This window comes from Macaca fascicularis, chromosome 7 (assembly GCF_037993035.2).
Source record: "Macaca fascicularis isolate 582-1 chromosome 7, T2T-MFA8v1.1".
Lineage (NCBI taxonomy): Eukaryota > Metazoa > Chordata > Mammalia > Primates > Cercopithecidae > Macaca > Macaca fascicularis.
In genome coordinates, this window is record NC_088381.1 from 119,752,720 (window position 1) to 119,775,812 (window position 23,093).

The following is a 23,093-nucleotide window of genomic DNA, read 5'->3' on the forward strand; positions in this document are numbered from 1 at the left end:
GCTCAATAGGTACATGGTCAGAAAGGGAGGGGAGAAATTAAAGTACTAAATTACTCTCAAATCCTTTATAATGGGGAGCATTAACTTGTGGGGAGGGGCTATGGTAGTTAAACAATACAATGGGTTTCTGAGACAACAAGTTTCTACTAATGAAATGTGATTCTAACCAAAATTTCACTTTTAAAAATAATGAATCCTCTGTTTCCTTTTCCATGACAGATTTTACTCCTTATCCTTAAACTGGTGAGGCAGGGTATGGTGAGGCTGAGGAGAGTTGGGCAGAACAATTAGCAGGGACCCTACTGAATAGCAGCAATATCTTAGCTTTATGGTGTGGGGGCAGATATTGACCTTACACGGTTTGAAGAGCTCCTGAATAATTAATGTTAACTTTCTGTAATGCACTTTGTCCATGTGCTGGGGGTCGGGGTGGGGGAAGTTTGCAAATAATGACCCCTAATTTTATTTAATGTGCACATCTATTCATTCTACAATTACTGGGAGAACCCAGGTGCCTGGCATTACTAGATCTGGGGGGGAGAGGAGAGTTGCAGAGCTGTGTTAAGATTTAGTCTCCACCCTCCCACCCTCACCCCCAAGATGATGACTATGTTAATTAGCCTGATTTGATCATCACAATGTATACGTGTCTCAAAACATCACATTGTACCCCATAAATATACACAATTATTATTTTTCAATTAAAAATATAATGCAAATTTTATGAAGGACTTAGTCCCTGGCCTAGGACATGCTAGAATGGTAGAGCTAAAAATGATCTGGGGCTGACCCAGCCTATATCGACCTCTTCATAAGGGATAATAAAATAGGCCTGGAATTTAGAGTTGCACAGTTCATTAATTCTTTACCTCCCAGTTAAAACTCCATTTCACTTACCTCCATATTAGAGCAAAGTCTTTATACATTATCACATTTAAAATTGTTTGTAAGACTAAAATATTTTGTTTAAAAAAAAAGAGTAGACTGTTTACATTTAGTACCCTATATAAATATGGAGTTTCTGTGTACACACTTGTTCAGGTGTAAAGGCTGCCACTGTGGAATAGAGATTTAAATTTTCAGGTAAGAGTATTAGAGATATCTGTAAATATATGGTTCTTGAAAATTCTTATGTTAAAGACAACAAGTTGTATTTAGTGGGAGTCAATGTTCAGACAGTCTCTAGAGGACTTCATTAAACACTGAAAATAAAAAAGGGAGCTCAATTCTCAAACTTTAGTGATAACACGTTTCTTAGAAGTAGTACCACTGTATACAGAGGCTCAAGATAAGACAAGATCAGCCCCTTTATCTCTTGGCAAATATGTGTAAACAGTCAAGCTGTTAATGAAAAGGCTTTGAAAAACCAGTCTCTTGACCACTTCTTCCCTGTTCCCTGGCCTTCCTTTGCTCCCTGGCCAGCCCGGGTGTGGGGTCAGGCATTCCCCTGATCCTTTTCCCAGAACCCAGCACTCAGAGGTAGAGGAGAGGGGCTGAAAACTGGGCTGACTGGTTCTACTTCAGATTCACTACATCTCCGAGGGCCATTGCTGTTCTTTCAAAATCCTTCCTTCTTCCTTTTGTAGTTCACTTTTCACTCTCTGCTGTGCATTTTCAATGGAAACCATTCAACCAAGTCCCTACTGCCTTTATTCATTAGAAGTGACCTCACCTTTTGTCTTTCTGAGAAGGCACATATTACAGACTTCCTCAACCTCATTCTTACCACCTCAAAATTTCCCCCGTGTTTTCCTTTATTTTAGTTCATTTGAATTGCTGTCACAAATTACCAAAGATAAGGTAACCCAGAAACAATAGAAATCTTTTTTTTTTTTTTTTTTTTTTTTAACACTTCTATGGGCTGGAAAGTCCAAGATCAAGGTGCTGGCAGATTTGATGTCTGGCAAAGGCCATGGACATCACTTTCTGTGTGTCCCCACGTGGCAAAAGGGGCCAGCTGGCTCCCTCCGGTCTCTCTTATAAGGGCACTAATCCCATGCATGGGACTCCATACTCATGACCTAATCACTTCCAAAGGTGGCCTCACGTCCTAATACCATTGCATTGGGGATCAGGTTCCAACATATGAATATGTAGGGGGACAGAAACATCTGCATCATTCACATCATTCATTCTCCTCTTCTTCCTAAGTCAAATTAACACCGTCTTTCCTTCAAGCCAAGAGTAAACCCTCTACTTGGACTCTCTATACCATTCCCTTTTACTTTCTAAGGGATCATGTTGTGACAATAATTCTGTCCTACATATTTAGTTTCTTCTCTTTCTTGGTCCTTTCCTCTTTGCCTGTAAGCATGCTCAGTTTTTCCATACTCACACAGAGTAATTAAGAAGTACATGAAACAAATTTCCTCCTACCTCTCTGAGGGCTCCAACTTCACTAACTTCAGTTCCTGTCCCCAAATATGAGTGTTCTCAAGATACGAGTCTTTGGCCATTTAATTTCTCCCTCTCCCTTAATCAAATTCTGTCCTGTGATTTCAGTCATTGTTTCTGTGTGGGTCAGTCCCAAATCTGATTAAGCATCCTGATCTCTCACCTCCTCTCTCAGCTTGCACAGCAAGCTGCCTGCAAATTCACCAGAACATCCAACCCACAGAAATTGAAACTCACATGTCCAAAACCGTGCTCACCATCACCTTTCCCACTCCTCAAAACCAGCTCCTCACCTGATTTTGTAACTGTTAATGACACCCCATTTCTCATTACCTCAGTTATGATAATTCAACTTCACTATTTTCCTCAGCAAGCACCCCTAGTTGCAGGAAGTTGTATAGCCCTTTGCAATTGTGATTGGGAAAATATCTTCATACTGATTCTTTTCCATGTTTATCGGCAGTGTCTTAGTTCAGGCCCTCCTAACCTCCAGCTGGGCTGACTTGTTTTTTGAGTTCTTTTCTCTCTGCCTGGGATAGGTTAGTTCCTGCTTCCCCTTCCATACTTCTTCCCCACAGTCTTACTTCTCTGAATAACCAAATTCCATCTGTCCTGTAAAGCTCAGTTCAAATGCTGCCTCTTTCATGAAGCCTCCCTTGGTTTCTTCCCTTTTTTCCCCAATAGAAAACAATGCCTCCTCTGAAATCTTTTGTTCTTTCATCACAGCATCTAGCTCATTCTAGTGTGTATAACAGCAATCTGCATTTTTTTTTTTTTTTGACCACACTCCAGTCTCTTTGAGGACAGCGGTCACATTTGGTTTCATCTTTGTCTTCCTTATACCACAAAATGCAGTTTGTTTATCATTCATTTATTTAGTGAACATTCTTGAGTGACTCAGTTTTTGATGCAGAGTGTGTTAGACATAGTACTTGTCCTCTAAGAGCTCACAGACTCATGGGGAAAACAGACAAATACAGAAATATAATTACAATACAATTAGTCAATCTGTTCTAAGTCTTAACGTCTGCAGTGTGCCACGTGCTCTTCAAGATGCCAGGGAGATTAGGATGAACAAAACTGTCCAGTTGTTTTCTTGAAACTTCCATTCGAGAATTGGGAGAGATTCAATAAACACAGAAACCAGTGGTTTTTAAATCTAACTGCATGTTAGAAATCACTGAGTGGGTACTTTGAAAAAAATATCTATGTCCCAACCTCACCACAGAGTAATTAAATCAGAATCAACCAGGATTGGAACCCATTGACAGAAATGACTTACAATAAAATAAAATATCAAGTAGCAGTGAGTGCTTTGATGGATTGAAGTAGAAACAGATTGAACGGTGGGGACTGTGCCTATGCTGGCGGGGGTAATTGGGAGATTACTTCATTGAGTAATCCCTGAAGGGTGTCTCTGAAAAGGTGACATTTGAGTTGAGAACAAAACGATGCTGAGGAGTCAGCCATGTAAAGATATTGGGGTGAAGGGGGCTTGTGGAGAAGGTTTTGAGCAGAAGGTGCAGGTGCCTTTCTGAAATAAGGATCAGTTGAAATTTCAGAGGACATGTGTCCTTCTTCACATGCATGTACTGTAATCTACAAAATATGTCTTTTCCCTACAGAAAGCAGCTTTTCAATAAACTTTGTGGACTCCAAATGCAGAACACTTGGCTGCTGTGTTGATTACTTGATCTGGGTTGGATTTTATTTAGTTCAAATTGATTTACACAGTCAGGAAGACTACTCTGTTTATTACATTTTTTTTGTTGTACACTGCAATCAGCACTACACTACTTGTCTGAATTAAATACTGTTCTTATTGTTTAAAATAACCTTAGGTACCTGATATTATCTTTATCTGAATAAAGAGGAGAAAGCAATCACTTCTGCCCTTAATTCTGTTTTGGGGAACCAGGGAAAACCTCCTAGAGGAGTCATTCAGACCACACAGAGTAAAGAAAGCATTAACTAGTTTGAATAAGTGAAGATGAACATACGTCAAGAATTAAGTTGAGAATGAGCATTTATTAAGCATTCAGTTTGTGCTGGATACTTTATATACATTACTGTTTTAGCTAGTTTTTAAAATAACCCTATGAAATAAGGTCACTATTTTTCTATCAGGATATTTCTGGCTGCTGGTAAAGGAATGCCCTACAAAAATGGTGTAAACAATAGGAAATTGATCCCAAGACCTCTGAAAGGAGGGTAGCTTCAGAGTTACTTATGTGGTAGCTGGATAATGTCTTTAGCAACCTGGATTCTTCCCTTCCTCCTACTGTGACACCTTCAGCAGGTTGATTTCCCGTCACTGTGTGGACATGGCTGCTACAATTTTGGAATTAAAGGCATATTTCATACGTAGAGGCATATCAAGGGGCGGCTGATTTGTTATGTGGCTCTTTTTGGTTTGTTGAGACAGGGTCTCGCTCTGTTGCCCGGGCTGGGGTGCAGTGGCATGATCATGACTCATTGCAGCCTCAGCCTGCAGTGGGAGGGCTGATCCTTTCACCTCAGCCTCCTGAGTAGCTGGGACCACAGGTGCGTGCCACCATGCCCAGCTAATTTTTGTATTTTAGTAGAGATGGGGTTTCACCGTGTTACCCTGACTGGTCTTGAACTCCTGAGCACAACAGATCCACCCACTTCGGCCTCCCAAAGTGCTGGGATTACAGGCCCGAGCTACCTTGCCCTGCCATGGCGCTTCTTAAAGTCACAGAAAATCTGTGTCCAGTGGAATTTCCCCTCACAACTCACATGCTCTATGTATGAGTAAGTAGGCAGACAGAACCACTGTGATTGGCTAATTTAAGAGTTTCCTCCTGAGGCCATGGAGCAGCCCAGCCTCTGAAAAACAAAGTCATCAAACCCCAGCAAAAGAGTCTGGTTCTGTTAGCAAGGAAGAGGGGGTTAGTGGGTAGACAGTCAATAGAGTTGGCCACTATTATTATTCCCATTTTATAAGTGGAGATATCAAGGCTAAAAAGCTTAAATAACTGAGCAATATCATACAACATTGAATTGAACAGAGTTTCCACGCATTTCCTTTTGAGAAAAACATGAACAAAAGCCTTGTTTTTGGCTATATAACAAACCTATACATGTACCCTTGAACCCAAAAGAAAATATATATATTTTTTAAAAACTTGTTTTTGTTTTTAGCAATGATCCAGGTAGGCCAGAGGAAGAATCCTGGCAAAAAACACAGACTGGAGGAAGCTAGGCAAAGTGAAGAATAACCTCCTAAACAAAATATTCCAGAAGGAAATATATCAGGTCCTATAAAGCAATAAGAATGCCATTTAATTTAGACAACCAGCCCTGCATTTCTGCATTATAAAATATATATATATATAATTAAATTGAATTTTCCTGACTGGTCATTTAAATCAATTTGGTCTACGTAAAAATCTACCCTGGGCCAAGTAATGAGCTAGAGACGCCAAGTGTTCTGTGTATAGTATCTGTCAAACTTAAATGAGAACCTTGTTTTCTCTAGAGAGGTAGGTATTTTGTTGACTACAGTACCTGTAAAGAAGAATGGATCATCTCTGGAATTTCTGATTATGAGTTATTTAGAAAATAGTTTCCACTTTCCAGCTCCGGAGGCAGCATATACAGTTCCATTATTGTTACAGTCTCTTTATGGTTGCTACCTCCTACTTTGGCATTATATTTCAGAGGCTATGCATGTGAAGCAGCAATAGTGAAAAAGGGAAATTTCAGTGGAACTGCTGTCATTACAGTGTTTTGACTACTTGTCTCTAAGGTGTATTTCTGTGCATGTTCATCATAACAGACTAAGCATTAATGGTAGGAGTACTTTTTTAAATAAATGATGGAGTGCTTCCTACTCTTAGATTTGCATTTTTAGACAGGAAAGTAAGTTAATTCTAGACTTTGCCAACAGAGCTCTGTTTAAGGAGAGTATTTATCTGATATATATATATCTTATATATTAGAACCATATAAGAAAAATTGTGAAAAAATTTAAACCGAAAAAAAACCCTCACTTTCATTTTCTTTCATTATAGAGGCTTTATTTAGGAAAACTAATTGATCCTTTGCCATTTTTTTAAACCTCATGAATGATGGTTGTGTTTAGGGAACATTGCTGTATATGGGCATTAAGACATTTCACTGACATTTTTATTTTTTCTTTCTTTTTTTTTTTTTTTTTTGAGACGGAGTCTCGCTCTGCCACCCAGGCTGGAGTGCAGTGGCCGGATCTCAGCTCACTGCAAGCTCCGCCTCCCGGGTTCACGCCATTCTCCTGCCTCAGCCTCCCGAGTAGCTGGGACTACAGGCGCCCGCCACCTCGCCCGGCTAGTTTTTTGTAGTTTTTAGTAGAGACGGGGTTTCACAGTGTCAGCCAGGATGGTCTCGATCTCCTGACCTCGTGATCCGCCCGTCTCGGCCTCCCAAAGTGCTGGGATTACAGGCTTGAGCCACCGCGCCCGGCCGACATTTTTATTTTTTTCTTTGGAAAAAAGTTGATATTAAATAGTTTTATGACTTTTAAAATTAAAATAAGAAAAATTTAAGTAGAGGTGAAAAGTCCTAGGCAAAAAAAAAAAAAAAATACATATATATATATGGTCCAACTAGTCTTATTCATCTTAAAATAATCATAAAATACTGAAGTGTGGAAAAGTAACATTCAAAGATAGCACGTAGGAGAGCATAGTAGTTAAAGGATATTGGTTTAGAGTCAGAATTACTTGGGCAAGTTTCCTAAGCTTCCTATGCCTCAGCTTCTTCATCTATAAAATGGGAAATAAGATGATATCTACTTCACAAAACTGTCAGGAGAAAATTACATAATAAATGTGAAATGTTTACTTAGCAAGGTGCCTGAATTGTAACGTCGTTATTCAAAATGAATCTATTATTAGTATAAGTTATTGTTACCACAAGTCTGCAGTAGACTATCTTTTATTCTATCCAAGGGATTTGCACCAAATTCTGCAGAAATGATTGCTATGGCCCAACATTAATCATAGGTGCTCAGACCTTGGAATAAAGCATCCCCGAAGGAAGCCTATTATCATCGGATGTCGTTTTGGCTTCATGAAGTGTTAGTCTGGGTTTGTGCTATTTGTTCAGGAATCCATGTGCTTGGCTATCAATATCTCCAGTTTTCCTTTCCAACTCAGGATAGGCTTCCACTTCCCAGTCTGCTTTGGTTAGGTGTGACCACATGCCTTGCCTTGGCAGGTGCAGTGAACAGAAGCGAGGTGTGTCACTTCCTGGAAGAAGCCATGAGAACCAGCATGTGAGTGCCATGGTTGAAGGATAGAAGTGGTCTCTGCACTCTTAAGCCTGGGTCGAACAGTCAAGACAACACAAAGATCATCTTTGCCAAACCGCAGTAGACATGGAGAGAAAGTGAGAAATAAGCTTTGCTCAAATAAGCCAGAGAGTTTTTGAGTTGTTGCCACAATATAACCTAGCCTATACGGATTCAAACAATCTGGTTTGCCCTTCAAACTCTAGAGAAAAAATATATTATTGGTTACAGTACAGTAGATATTTGAATATAGTAATTTTAAATGACTATTTTGTGTGTGTGTCTGTGTGTGTGGTGTGTGTGTGTGTGTAATGTATTATATGTTAGCATCAAGGGATTTAAGTGAAATAGATTTATATAAATTCCATTTAAATTTCTTTTAAAATAGGGTCTATTTCCACTTCACACAGAAGAAATCAACATATTAAAATTACTAGCATATATATGTTTTGTTTGTTTTGAGGGAGTCCACTGTGATGCCGATGTTAGGACTCTGAACTCCAGGCCTGGTATAATCATTAGGTAATGTTCCCTCTCACTGATAACCTTACCCAGAATGGTGCCTTGTGAAGCAAAGGAGCTCCCTAAGAGAAGATAATGCACTGAGCCATGCCCATGGCCTTTGCCTCCCGTGAGAACATAGTCTTCCCTAAGCCCTATTGTGATGTTCCAGTTATAAACAATGGTGCTTAGTACATAGAGGGTCTAAAATGATATTTATTGAATAGATGAGTGGAAGTAGTCCACAGTTCTCCAAATGTCTGGACTCTTTCATGTTTGCATTTTAAAAATAAATGCTGTTGTTTTATAGATTTGTTTGAAAACGTCTTGGTATTAAGACTGACATCTATTCTTTTATAACACTTTACATGTGGTCATGTACCCATAGATTTAGACTTTTATTTTGTATTTTTCACTAAGTTTATTTCACCTGATTATTTCATTTGGGTCTCTAAAACCACATTATGAAATACTGTAGATTTAGACTGTTTTATTTTATATTTTTCACTAAGTTTATTTCACCTGATTATTTCATTTGGGTCTCTAAAACCACATTATGAAATACCTTAATTATTTAAATTAGGAACAGATTAATTATCTCCAGTGTACAAACTCAAATTAATTTCATTATAAACCTGAGGTTTAAATTGATTAATCTTGGAGTGTTTAAAGAACAAAATGGGTTTTTTCATCCTTAAGGAGAAAGGCATATTTGATGAATCTCTCTTCATCACACCAGTTATGATAATAGGCACAAGATATGTGCAAGAAAACTTCAGATGGATTTTATAAACCAGCCAGAAACCTGTGTGTCTGGGGCTTCTTGGGGAACAATCTGTGAGTCATTTTAAAAAACAAACACACTCATAATCACGGTGCATGTTGTTACCATGGTAATTAGGCCTGTTGAGTTGGCTTGCTTATGTTCCTGCAAAGGCAAGAGGGGGAGAGAAACAGAATTCAGAGCTTTGACTATTAGCTTCAATTTGCCTACTGCAGGAGAGAGTGAAGGGGTTTCTCAAGAATGTACTGGCACAGTCATTCTGAGAGGGAAGTGAAGAAACCCTGGCATCCTGCCTTTGTTATTGAATATAGGTTAGTCATATTAGTGTTGGATATTGTGGTTCACAAGGGAGAAAAGGATCATTTGGCATTCTCTTGGGGAAAATAGTTTCTTTCTCTGATATATGACTTCATGTAAGTCTCTAAGGTCAACCTTGTGGAGTGTCTTGTGTGCCTCTGCACAAGGTTTTAATGATCCTCTAAAAGGCATCAAATGCTGCTGATGAACATTATTGCAAGTTTAAATGATCTCAGCATATTATTCTAATATGGTTAGAGGCTGGTTTTAATGAGGCCATTGTTTCAGATCTGATTCCCAAGTAGGCAAGATATCGTTTCTCTATTTTATGGACTAGGTATGACTCCTTTATCTTGGACAGTCATCTTATAATGCAGACCTGTGGGACACAAAGGAGACCAGGAAGGTTATGTGAGCTCTGCCAAATCTATTACTACTCCAAAGGAAAATAAAATCAAAGCATATACTTGGTTGATGGACAGTCAACCAAATTCATGGGCCAGTGGAATTACTGTAGGAGAAATCCAGTATGATTCCATGTGAAGAACCAACAGCACCCTTAAATTAAAGGTATGAGTGTACACACAAATCTGTTTTGAAGACTATTACTAAATTCACTTCAAGAAGTCTGGGGCCAGGCACTGTGGCTCACGCCTGAAATCCCAGCACTTTGGGAGGCCGAGGTGGGGCGGATCATGAGGTCAGGAGATCGAGACTATCCTGGCTAACACGGTGAAACCCCGTCTCTACTAAAAATACAAAAAATTAGCCTGACGTGGTGGCGAGCGCCTATAGTTCTAGCTACTTGGGAGGCTGAGGCACGAGAATGGCGTGAACCTGGGAGGAGGAGGTTGCAGTGAGCCGAGATTACACCACTGCACTCCAGCCTGGGTGACAGAGCGAAACTTCATCTAAAAAGAAAAAAGAAAAAAATAGTCTGGCTGGGTGTATTGGCTCATGCCTGTAATCTCAGCACTTTGGGAGGCTGAGGCAGGAGGATTGCTTGACTCCTGAGTTTGAGACCAGCTTGGGCAATGTAGAGACACCTGTCTCTATAGAAAATAAAAAAAAAATTAGCTGGACGTTGTGGTGTGCACCTGTGGTCCCAGCTACTACTTGGCAGGCTGATGCAGGAGGGTGGCTTGAGCCCAGGAAGTTGAGGCTTCAGTGAGCCACGTTCACACCACTGCATTCCAGCCTGGGTGACAGAGCAAGACCCTGTCTCAAAAAAAAAAAAAAAAAGTCTGGGTATCCTCTGTAATGAATAATTATAATGCATTGACTAAAGTTTTACTGCTTAGAGTATGCCTCAATCAGATTTTAAAGCAGAACTTTTTAAACTATAGATTTCGTTTTTCCTATCCTATGTGGAAAGAAGGCACATGTTGCCCAAACTTTATACTATGTTTAATTTTCTTAACATTAGTAAACAAAACTTAGTTTTTTTCGGATCAGCAAAGTAATTCATACTGATTATTGAAAAATGTGGAAATTATTGAAAATTTGAAAGAAAAAATAAAAATGGCCCCATCTATTAATTAAATTGTTAGTTGAACTACATGTAACAGAGGCCTGAGTTCACAGTGGCTAACATAAGTTAGAAGTTACTTCTTTTTAATGTGACAATCCAGATGTGGATGGCCCAGGACTGGCAAGGTAGCTATGCTCCACAAGATCATGCAGGAACCCAGCCTCCTTCTATCCTGTTGTTCTATCATTCCTATGAGGTTTCTCTCACTTTCGTCATCTAATGTGGCTTGCCATAAAGGCTCTGCTATAACGGGCAGGATGGAAGAAGTTAGAAGGGGAAGCTCTGACCCAGAAGTTACACATACCACTTTTGATGCTGTACCATTGAATTTTGTCACATGGCCACATACCTAGCAGCAAGGGAGGTTGGGGAAGGTAACTATTATTGATATGTAGGTGCTTAGCTTAGAATTCTATTAAAACCATGGAAGAAGACAAGAGCAGATGTTGGGATATATCTAGCAATTTCTGCCACTTTGGTTATTCTATTGAACAGAGGAAACATATTGTTTATATTTTGATGTATTTTCTTCTAGTCTTTATGTATTATAAAGATACTGTGTATAATTATACTAGAAAATGTGTTATATAATACAACATATGTATGTATGTATATAATATATATGTTAGTACGTATATATTAGAAAAATATATTGACATAGAAAATATATATTTAAAAATATTAATATATGTAAATATGTATATTAGAAAATCGTTGAGTTCACACTATATGTAATATTTTATATTTTTACTTTAAAATTTAAATGACAAAAATGCATTTTATATTCTTTTTACTTTATAATAAAGTAATCTTATTTTAAGTTACTTTCTAAAGTAACAGTATTTATTAATTTTAAAATAAAGTTAAGTAAAAAGAGAATATAAAATGCATTTTTTCATCATTTAAAGCTTTTTTTCTTTTTTGAGACAGCATCTCACTCTGTCACCCAGACTAGAGTACAGTAGCATGATTATGGCTCACTACAGCCTCACTCTCCTGGGCTCAAGCTATCCTCCCACCTCAGCCTTCCAAGTAGCTGGGACCACAGGTGTGCGTCAACATGCCTGGCTAACTTTTGACTTTTTTTGTAGAGAACATGTCTCACTATGTTGCCCAGGCTGGTCTCGAACTCCCAGACACAAGTGTTCGTCCCTCCTTGGCTTCCCAAAGTGCTGGGATTACAGATGTGAGCCACTGCACCTGGCCCATTTAAATTTCTTGTATTCGTTGTTTTAAAATTTTATCATGTGGAATTTTTGTTTTACTTAATAGGTTGAATTATTGATATTTAGGCTATTTCTAACACCTTGATAATTCTTCTTTGTCCACATTTTGGGTTTGTTTTGGTTAAAGTCATGGAGTGGCATCACTAAAACAATGACTGAGAGCATATTTGGGTCTCTTGATAAACAAGACCAGACGGCTTTCGAGAGAAGTTGTGCCAGCTTCCACTATCACCAATAACAAATGAGTGCCGGGTCCAGAACCCCCTTGAACGGGCTTATTTTGCGTGTCGCACCTAGTCTTTGTTACTCTAGGGTTCATTCTCTGAAAATAAGTTGTTTTTAGCCCTTGGCTTTTTTTTTTTTTTTTCTCCTTTTTGCTGTCATTAATCATGAGATAATGATTTTCTAATAACTTTAGCCTATTTAAAAATGTATGGCCCCTATGGTAGTCTGGGAATATAATTGGTTGGGTTGACATTGTAGCACACATGCCAGTCTCAAGTAATGTGAGGCCTCTGGAGATACTGATGTTCATTTGGTCCTAGAACCCCTTGTGAATCTGAGTTCCACCCTCATTCATAATATTCTAGATGTGAGATATCTCTTTGTTCTCAGACACAGCAAAATAGGAATGGGAAAGTGTTCCTTGAGGCTTTAGCAATTCCCTTTGAGCTGAGCGCTCTAGAGCTTTTCAGGAATAAAGAAGCTCATCTACGCAGGAACTTTCTTCCGTAGGAACCACACGCGGCACTGGACAAAAGTAGGCCACCTCTGCTCGATAGCCACAGAGGTCATCAGTGGCTAAGGGCATAGGTGTCTTCTACTTCCAAACAGCCTTTTGAAGCTTTGAGTGCCAAAGATACTCTTATAACCACCAACGTGTCCTCTCCACCCTCCTAAAGGGCCAGATACACACAAACTGTATGCACTCAAACTCTGTTCCTAATACCTGGAACAAGACTGTGTTGGTCTCTGCTGCTTTGGTCCTGCTCGGAGCAAATTAGGTTAGGTCAGAAGGAAAGATGGTTCTTATTCATTCCATTGGTATACAGCCTCTCCCACCAAGAACTCTGCTTCGTCTAGTTTCCTAAGTGGGCGCTTTGTGTTTTCGTGTTTTCTTGCACGCTAGGGGATTTCACAAAGAAAGGGACTCCAATTTCACAAATCTATTTCTTAAAAGGAAAAGAGTTAATAAAAGGTTCATTTCTAGGCTCTGAAACGTAAACCTGTGAGACCTCCTGCCCTTTTAACTATACTGTCATTACCACCCACCCCCGTGTCAGAAACTTCATTCCTTCTGCTCATCCAGCTCTTGTGTATCATGTTATTTTTCCTTTTAAAAAATTCATTTTTCTCTCTGCTTTCTCAACAGCCAGATCTGCCAGTGAGCCTCAGGCTTTAGGAGCTGAAGAGGTAAGAATTCTGACATATTTTCTTCTAGAATCTTGAATTTAACCAGAACTTAAAGAGGAAAAAAAATGTTAAGTGGTCTATAGATGAAAACATGTGATGTTTTATTGAAAGAAACAGTCATAGAGTCCTTATCAATAGTGACACGACTTCAGGATTTAAAGAAATAATATTTAAAATTGATTTTCATCCAGAATTTTTTCATTTTCTTCTAAAAACCTGAGTTGGAGAGCCTTTGAGGCTGCTGCCTTAACAGAATGTATCCCTATGGCACAAACATAATTAATAGGTGGCAGACATTGAGGGCATACCCTGTGCAAGATAAAACCTCAGATAAGGCAGATTAGGTCAGAGAAAAGTAAACCCTGTTCTTAACAGATGTTTGTAAACATTGTAAGGGCTTTTCCAGCAGCAGCAGCAGCAACAACAACAACAAAAGGTCAATCTAATGCTGTAGGGGTTTCATCTTGAAGAAGCTTACTTAGCTTTCGGAACTAGCTATAGCATTTGAATCTTGTTGTAGACTTGAAAGGTAACCATAATCCTAGACGGGTGATAATGTGTTTGCCTACTCCAAGATACACAGTTTCCTGTAGTCAATGACTTAGATTCCCCTCCACATTTTAAAATGTAACTTCATTATGAAAAATGCCAAGCATATACCAAAGTAGAGAGAATAATATAATGAACTCCTACATCTCCATCACCCAATTTCAACAGTTGTCAACTCGTGGCTGGAATTGTTTCATTTATACCTCTACCTACTTCTCTTCTTTCCCCATTGGATTATGGACACTTGTTGAATTGTTAGGCTTTTAATTGTTTATTTCCATAACTGTTTAGGGAATACAGCAAATGCTAATAAAAAATAAAACCTACTCATAACCTGATTTGCTTTACTGGAGCTAATCATCCATCCATTTATGCATTCAGCAGGTATTTATTTCATGTAGACTAGGTATCAGACCTTCCTTAGGATAAGAGGATCAATTTTCCTCAACTCATGTTTATAAGGTTTGCAAATTTGGACTTTGGATATCTCCAAATGAGGTGATCTGTCAGAGATGTACTGACAATGAAACAATGGCCTTCATCATACAACTCTGTCAAATGTAAACATTCAGAATATGCCATAATTTTTGAAACCTGTTTTTGACATTTCTTCACTTTTGAATATACTGGAAACATGCAAGCATAAAACAAAACAAAGCTCCCAATCCTCTGATGGACCTTCCTGTTTCACCACAAACACTCATCCAGCCATCTGCCTCCCTTTCAAGAATACAAGCTCTGCGAGAGCCAGAATAGCAAATAACTTCCTAACCATTTGCCTCCAGCATATAGCAAGGTGTCTGGCACTTGTTATATATTTAATAAAACTGTTGAATGAATGGACAAAAGAATGCATGCCAGATACTGGGAATATGAACATGAAAAATACACAGGCCTTGGCCCAGAGTTGTTCAGTCTCACAGAGGAGAAAAGTGTGTAAAGAAGGAGGTGCTTGTGTCCAGCTTAGTAAGGTGGGAGCAGGGTGTGGTGGATGCTGCTGGAGGAGAGAACCAAGATGGGGAGGGGAAGAAGCTTGAAGGGAAAGGGGTCTTTGAGCTATCCATGAGGTACCTTCAGTCAGAGAAGTAGGGAAGGGCATTCCAAGAATAAGAAATCACGTGTAAGTGTACACAGAGGCCCCAGAGGGCATGACTTATTCCAGGAAGCTTTAGAAATTTAGGGTGGCCAGGGTGTGGCCAGAAAGTAGCCAACTGAGGAGATGAGGCTAGAGAAGAAGGCTGGTGAAGCCTGGGAGGGACCCGAGGGGGCAGGCTCCAGAGTTTGAATTTTCTCTGCTGAGTGGGGAGGCAGAAAAGGGCACACAATCAGAATTTTTTTTTTACAGGATAATTCCTTAGGCAGCAGAGAAGTGGGGAGAGACTAATGGAAGGGAGACGAGTGGAGGTCTTGGGTCTGGAAATGTTGGGCTGGATTTGGGAGAACTGAGGGAATTGTTGATTAAAGGTGAGAAGTAAAGGAGAGGAAGACATCTAGAATAACTCCCAGATTTCTTTTTTTGGAACAATGAATGGGTGGTGATAACTGTACTACAAAACAGGAAGGGAAGAACTGATTCAAATCTGTGGAGCAGCCACATTCACGTGAGTATGTGCAGGAGGCTGCTCCCTACGGACAGAGCAGTGGTTCTCAGTCCTGGCCGCATGTTGGAGCCTCCAGGGGAGCATCTAGAAACCCTAATTCCAGGCCCTACCCAGACCAGCTGAATCAGAATCTCCATGGTTGGGGCCTGAACATCTATAGGTGTTCCTTAAAGCTCCCCAGGTGCAGCCAGGGTTGAGAATCTCTGGTCTAGAGCTGATTGGAAGAAAACCCTTTGTGCATGTGTGCTTTTAAGACCATGTATCGCTTTTGCTGCCCTATAGTCAAGTTCTTTTGGATTTAAGTACCTAATGTATTTTAGGTGAGGGCTGAGACATCCCGTATTCTATCAAATGCTACTAATAATGACTCTTTTATAAGTATCTGATGTTCTTTGAGTTGATTTCTGTCATGCTAATAAGTATGCTTAAATTTTTCAAATCAATCCAAGCAGAGTTTGTCAATGGAGTTTGCTGGCATGTCCAATGGGACAATTCTTCATTATCCTCTTTGGTATCCCTGTCCTTGGTTCACAAAAGGCTGTGGCATCTTCCAGTCATTGTGACATCCAGAGCACTCTAGGGAGACATTGTGAACCTGGTAAACTACCGTGTCTTTGCACACAACTTTAAAGAAGTTATTTGCCATTTTCCACTCAAAAAGCATTTTTCCTTCATACAAAATCAGTGGTTTCAGTTATGCTCAGTAGTTCCTGATGTAAGTAGTCTCTGTGCTAACAAAGGCAAGAAGCTAAACAAAGTAGACAAGTAAAAGGAAGTATCATTCTGTACTGTCAGGGGGATTTTGAGAATATTTGGTCTAGTGCTAAATTTAGTTTTCAAAGTATACACATGGAAGCAAATTAAACATGAGGTAATGGTCAAATATTGAGGTTAGAAGCAAAATACTACCCAGGCATTATTGAACAGCAACTGTGATAAAAGATGTATTAGTTTTCTATGACTGCTGCAACAAATTATTACAAACCTAGTGGCTTAGAACAACACAAATGTATTATCTTACCATTCTGTAGGTTAGATTCTATAGGGATTTCACCAGGCTAAAAGCAAAGTTTCAATAGGACTGTGTTTCTTTCTGAAGGCTCTCTGGGTTGGATTTATTTCCTTGCCTTTTACAGCTTCTAGAGCTTCCTCCATCTTCAAAGCCAGTAGCATTGCCTCTCTCTGTGTCTTTCTACCATAGTCACATCTTCTTAATTTTTAGCCAGGAAAGGTTCTCTGATTTTTTAAGGACGCTTGTGATAAGATTGAACATACCTGGATAAGCCAGGCTAATCTCCTCATCACCGGGGCCTCCATTTAATCACATCTTTGAAGTCCCTTTCTCTGTAAGGATATGTATTTACAGGTTCCTGGGATTAGGACTGAACATATTTGGGACCTATTATTCTGCCTACTACAAGGTCAAAGAGACTAATTCTTCAGCACGGTGGAAATGCTTCAGATAGCAGACCATCTAATGTCTAACTGTTATAGTATTAAAACGTTAACATTTCCAACTTGGATGAAGCCAATTCTCATCTTGACTCTACAGTTCTCACTTTGCAGGTCCAGGTACTGAAGTCTTTTGGTTTTCTTGAAGTATCTGGCATTGGATCAAGGGGACAGGTTGAAGTCCAATGGCTTCTTTCTTGGCCAGACTTTTGGGTACTACAGGTGTGACCCCTTGAGAGTATGCTGCTTTCATCATTTCTCTAACTCTGCAGGGTTTGCCTACGGTGTACAGGTTACAAGGTCTTGAATAGAACCAAAGAAATGTGAGGTTTTTATTTTATGCTGTTATGTCTGCCTGTCATTTTATGTATTATTTATTAGGCTTTCAAATGTGGAAATTGGAGGAAAAAATAACATAATAATACAGAACCTCACTGGAGTGGTATTTATTATAGCCAATTTCTAGGTATGGTATAATTTCCTCCATACATTATGTCATCCCCACAAAGTAAGAAACCATTTCTTGCCTGGTATATGACATCGATCACTGGGTTGTTTTTTTTTTTTTTTAATCATCTTTTGAGTAGAATATGGCTGGAAATTTATGGTGAAGATTTAAAATTTTTCAGCTTTTTTTTTTTTTTTTGTAGCAAGTCCTCTTAAAATCCACTTTTAGACACTTCAGCAATACAGACCTGAAGTCCAAACCTAGAGCTAGCAGCAGGGCAACAAACTGCCCTTACTTGCCAAGACAGGGCTTTCCTGGGACACAGGACTATCGGTGCTAAAACTGGGAGAATCTGGGGCAAATCAGGACAGTTGGTCATTCCAGATGCCTAACAAAATGACTCTAATAGAAAGTAGCTGTCACATTGATGCATTGTTAAAATATAAATTTTGAGTGAACCAAATAATGACCATATCCCATAATATCTGGGTTGAAAACGGGGGTTAATCTAACTCTTTTGGAAAATCTATATCTATATATGCATGTTTGTTCAGGCCAGCTTAAAAAGACCAAAAAAGCCCCTAAGACTCAGAACTGAGAAGCAGCAGCCACGTTTGTAGTCACAAGCCCTCGCTGCCCTTTCAGTTCTCCTGTGTTACCAGCAGGCTTCTGCACGTTGCCTCTGATGATGGAAGCTTTAAAAGCTTTGTTACTGAGGTGACCACAGGACCTCGCCGAATCTTTTTCAGCCTGTCAGCCTGCATGGAAGTTATAAAACCCAAGTTTGCCAATGCAGCACAGAGCTCTCTTAGCTTTAATCTTGCCTTTCATGGAGCAAAGTTGAACTTTTCCCCGCTAAGAGATAGCAGAGACTGTTCAAGAAGAGGTAAGTATTAGGAAGACTATCTTGAATGCCCAGGGGGAGGGGATTGGAGTGGATCATGTCTTGGAGTCTTATTTGATTCTAAGAACATGGCGCTTCCTGACCTCCCAGCAGTGGAGCGTGAGCCACTTACCCCCATGTAAAGTTGGCTGCATCTGGGTAAAGACGCTTGCTGGGCCTTTCCACACTGCTTCTGCGGTACTCTGCCCACATCATCCATAGCAAAGCCACACTGAGAAAGCAGGGAAGCTGAAGGTCCTGGGGCCTCATCCCTTACATTTCTGTGGCTTTTCTTTGGAGAATTTTGTTCTCTAAATCATTAGGACTAAGCAAAGAGAGCTGTAATCGTACTTGAAAGAACAATAAATTAGCTTCCCTAGAATAGGCATCTGAGTTTTAGGAGCTGGAAGACTTTTTTTTTTTTTTTTAATATATTTAATCGTTTCCTGTCTTCCAAAATTTCCTACTTGGTAGATCCAAAGCATATTTCAATTCTTCTTTTTTTTTTTTTTTTCCTTTCCAAAAAAGATTCAGCACTATCAGTCATTGAAGTAGAATCTGGCCTTCTGACAAGGATGGGGCCTGGACAGAATTGTGAATTATTTTGACTTTTTCCTCAATCTCTTTTTGGGTTTCTTCCTTTCAGGACTTTCAATCCTGGTTTCATTTTGCTAAGACTAGCCTCATTTCAGCTTCAAATCTTTACTGATTTTTGTGAATCAACAAGTTTCAGAAGAATTGAAAACACATCAAGTTCTTATGCTGTAATTTAAACTTAGGTTCTTTTATTATTTTTCAAGGAGAAATTAGAGAGTAAATGTAAATAAGGATCAAAATAGCTATTTATCTGGTACAGGGCTTCCTCCTAGGGTGATGGAATGTCTTGGAACTAGACAGCGGTGATAGCTGCACAACACCGTGAATGTACTAACTGCCATTGAATTGTACACTTTACAATGGCTAACAGTTAATTTTATATGTGAATTTTACCTCAATTCAAAACAAAATGCCGACTGAACGTCAAGAGGAAAAAAGAAAAAGACTGTTTCCTCCTACCTTCAAATTCTGGAAGAAGTGTGAATCCGTTTTAATACACTCATATTAAATTTCTATACCAAAGTTGTTCTATTCTGTTCCATTGCTGGGCGCAGATATTTGGATGTTATCGTGTCTGCAAGGTAGAACTAATTAGGAAACCCTTGAGAGGTAAAAGAGGAACATCTCTGAGAGTTAAGATACTAGTTGTTTATTCTTTAGATGTGTAGTTTTTGTTACTATGTTGTAGACTGGCCTATACTTTGCAGAGCTGGTCACAGTAAAAAATTGTTTTTAAGTTTAAAAATTTAAAATACTGGACTTTCTTCCACCTATCGTGGGATAGAATTTGCACCAGCTAGGCTGGAAAGTGTTTTAATAGCCTATAGTAGCAGACTGCAATTCGTAGTGATAAAAGGGAGAGTCCATTTGGGAGGTCGAGGCAGGTAGATCACAAGGTCAGGAGATCGAGACTATCCTGGCTAACACTGTACCAGGCACTATATCTGTACCCGTCTCTACTAAAAATACAAAAAAATTAGACAGACATGGTGGCGCGTGCCTGTAGTCCCAGCTACTCGGGAGGCTGAGGCAGGAGAATGGCGTGAACCCGGGAGGCGGAGCTTGCGGTGAGCCAAGATCGCACCGCTACACTCCAGCCTGGGCTACAGAGTGAGACTCCGTCTCAAAAAAAAAAAAAAAAAAAAAGGAGAGTCCAGATGTAATAACTTTAATGAAATGAGAGCAAGGCAACAAATTTCATATATATAAATGCTTTTGATTTAAAATCTCCTTAAGACATTCCCAAGCACCATTACCTGATGGGGATTTGTGTCAAGGCATGACTGCAGAGGGATGCGCAAGCAATCCTTAGCTTAATCATGAAACTTTAGGACTTTAAATTTCTTTTAGATTTAGAGACAACCATTTTAACCTTTCTACAGAGATGTAACTAGGCAACCAGTATAGCACTTAACCAGTGCATAGCATTCAAACTTCCTAGCCATTTACATCATTTTTTAAAAATACTATTTAAATCTCTCTGTTAGCTTTGGCATATGCTGCCATGTAACCTTTAATTTCTTAGAAATATCATGCAAACCCGCAGCTGTAAAATGGTATGGTTCCTAGAAGCCCAGCATCGTCCAATGTTAATAAGGAAGTCAGCTTATAAGAAGAGCAGTAACAGCGTTGAAAGGTAGCCACATGTACTGTGTTTATAATTGAGAATTTAAAAAGGAGGTTTCATGTTTGGTGTGTGAATTTATGAGTTTAAAATCATATCCGTGGCAGATGGTAATGAGCATTTCTTACAATATGATTCATGGAAAAATATACATTCATAGAAATAAAACTAGATTTTATTTTAGCTGATTAGGTGGTAACTAGGGATATCTAGATCAATAAGCACGAACTTATTGAAAGCTTTTTCTGTACCAGGCACTATATCATTTATATACTATAACTGCTATATACTGTATACTATAACGGGCATATACTATATACTGTATACTGTAACCGGTATATGATCCTTTTTTGTGGCAATTATGATTTTATTTTTAGTTAGGGGTTTTTTTTTATTATGAAAGGAATTCATGCAGGAAAAAAAAGAATATATGTGAAAGATTTTAAAAATTCAAGTAGTAGAGACAGGCATAAATGAAAAATAAAAGTGTTTCTTTCCACCAACTTTTAGCCTCAGTCCCTAGAGGTAACCACTGTTGAGAGTTTCTTGTGTCTCTTACAGAGATTTTTCATCTCCTGGTTAATCTGTATCAAAAAGGTGAGTATAAGTGCCATTGAACCATCTGTTCATAAGCTTTTCTTCTGAGCTAAATTTTACATTTTGAGGCACTATTATGCTTCTTTTTAAAATGTGCCTTTTAAAACTGAAAGAAAAAAAATGTCAGAACCAAAGTGATGCTAACAGAGAGGGCTGGTGGTAGTGAGAACTACAGCTGAAGGATGTTAATGTGTAGTTTTAGCCTCTGTTAACATTTACATGTGGAACTTAAGTAATAAACCTTAATGTAGTTCTTTTATGATTTTCAAAGTCATCTGGGGTATATTATCTCCCTTTATCCTTTAGATGACCCTGCAATGCAGGAACTGTTTATTTTACAAAGGAGGAAGCTGTGGTTCCCAGAGGTTAAGTAATGTGCTTAGGGTCACACAGCTGAAAAGTGACAGAATCAAGACAGAATCGAGTCTTTTCCAACTAGTCTTGACCCAGACCACATGGTAACTGTGAGGAAGAGAGAAGCGCAGTTACACCTCTGTGGCTCCTGCAGGAAAAGGCTGTGAAGTGAAGGAGATGGGTGCAGCCTGAAAATCTGGGCAGTTGTTTTGATTCAGCCCCTGGACAAGTTATTTAAGGCAGTAGAAACAAATTAAGGTGGCTGCCTCTCTCCTCCTAGTCTCCTCAGTGGCCGTTGTGTTCCGATTTTGTTAGGCTGTTTAGGTAACACTGACCACAGGGGAGGAGACTTGACCCATGCTGAGGAAGCCACAGTATTTCATCCCCAGACCACAGTGGTTAGTTCAGAGGGTGGGCCTGCCATCAGCAGGGGCCAGTAGGTTCTTCCTCTAGAATTTTCCAACTCAAGTTGAGAGGAGAGGTCCCATCCTTTCTGGTCCCAAGGCAGTAAGAATCACGTAAAGCTGTGTTTCAGTCTGTGGAGAGAATCAGATCCAGTGCACAGAGGGGAAGCAGAGAGAGTCAGAGAGAAAGAGAGAAAGGAAAGAAGGAGAGAGCTCAGTCATAATTGCAGTCCATGAATCCAGTCCACATGAGCCAATACATTCCCATGTTTTGCCCAAGCTAATTCAAGTTGTGATTAAAAGAGTTTTGACTTATACCTCTAGGCCTTAGTTTCCTCATCTGTAAAATGGAGGTTGTCACATTCACCCTGACTCTACCTGAAATACGTAAATATCAGTTGAGATAATGAATAGGAATACACTGTATAAATTGTAAAATATGACACACATATAAGATGGTATTATTCACTGATATGTCACACTGAGTTAGGAAAAATTGAAAGGGCGAAATTACCACTTATTTGGAAAATAAGTGAGTGCTTTCTAAGAGCCATCTGATGTTATGCAGAGTTAAACGAAAGCTGCCAGGGTCCTCCAGATCTTCTTTTTAGACCTTCTTTCAAGTACTCTTTTAAGTTCTAATCAATACCCATAACGAATACAAAGATAGAGCTTTTACCTTTCTGGCCTAGATTTATTCCATGGGTTTCTCTTTTCTATCCCCCGCCCTATTCTATAACATACACACACACACACACCCACACACACACACACACCCCAAACAAAAAATAAACAAAATGTCATTATTAATATTTCAACATTTTAGCCTTTTTACTTAAAAGACCTTTATAGATTCATGTTAAATGTTAATAACATTTTGGCTTCATTAAAGAAAAATCAAGGAAAATAAATCTTAAAGCAGCTATTTTAGATATACTTCATGGGAATGATATAGTTGAGGTGATTCTGGAGATAGGAAGGTATTTGTTTTGGGCTCAGATAGGATCAAGATCCATCTTTTCCTTAATGGACTTATGTCTTTGCTATAAGCTCTAAGTAATCAAAATCTACTTGAGATTATAACTTATTCATGACACAAAAAGCATCACTTCACTTTTATAGCATTTTTCACTATATATGATAAT

General features: G+C 39.1%; 1 protein-coding gene across 8 annotated transcripts in view; it reads left to right on the top strand.

Annotated features, from left to right (window-relative positions):
• The window catches only part of GNG2 (G protein subunit gamma 2), a 127,565-nt gene that overhangs the window by 17,627 nt on the left and 86,845 nt on the right, over positions 1-23,093 (top strand). For 2 of the 8 annotated variants that reach the window (XM_065548808.2, XM_005561252.5), the window contains exon 2: positions 13,399-13,439. The exons of 1 other annotated variant lie outside the window; for it this stretch is intronic. The gene's annotated coding sequence lies outside the window, so the exon portion shown is untranslated. Of the gene's footprint in view, positions 1-7,614; positions 7,786-13,398; positions 13,440-21,154; positions 21,191-23,093 lie in introns of all 8 variants that reach the window. 5 more of the 8 variants (XM_045396416.3, XM_045396415.3, XM_045396412.3 and 2 more) reach the window with 5 other exon arrangements.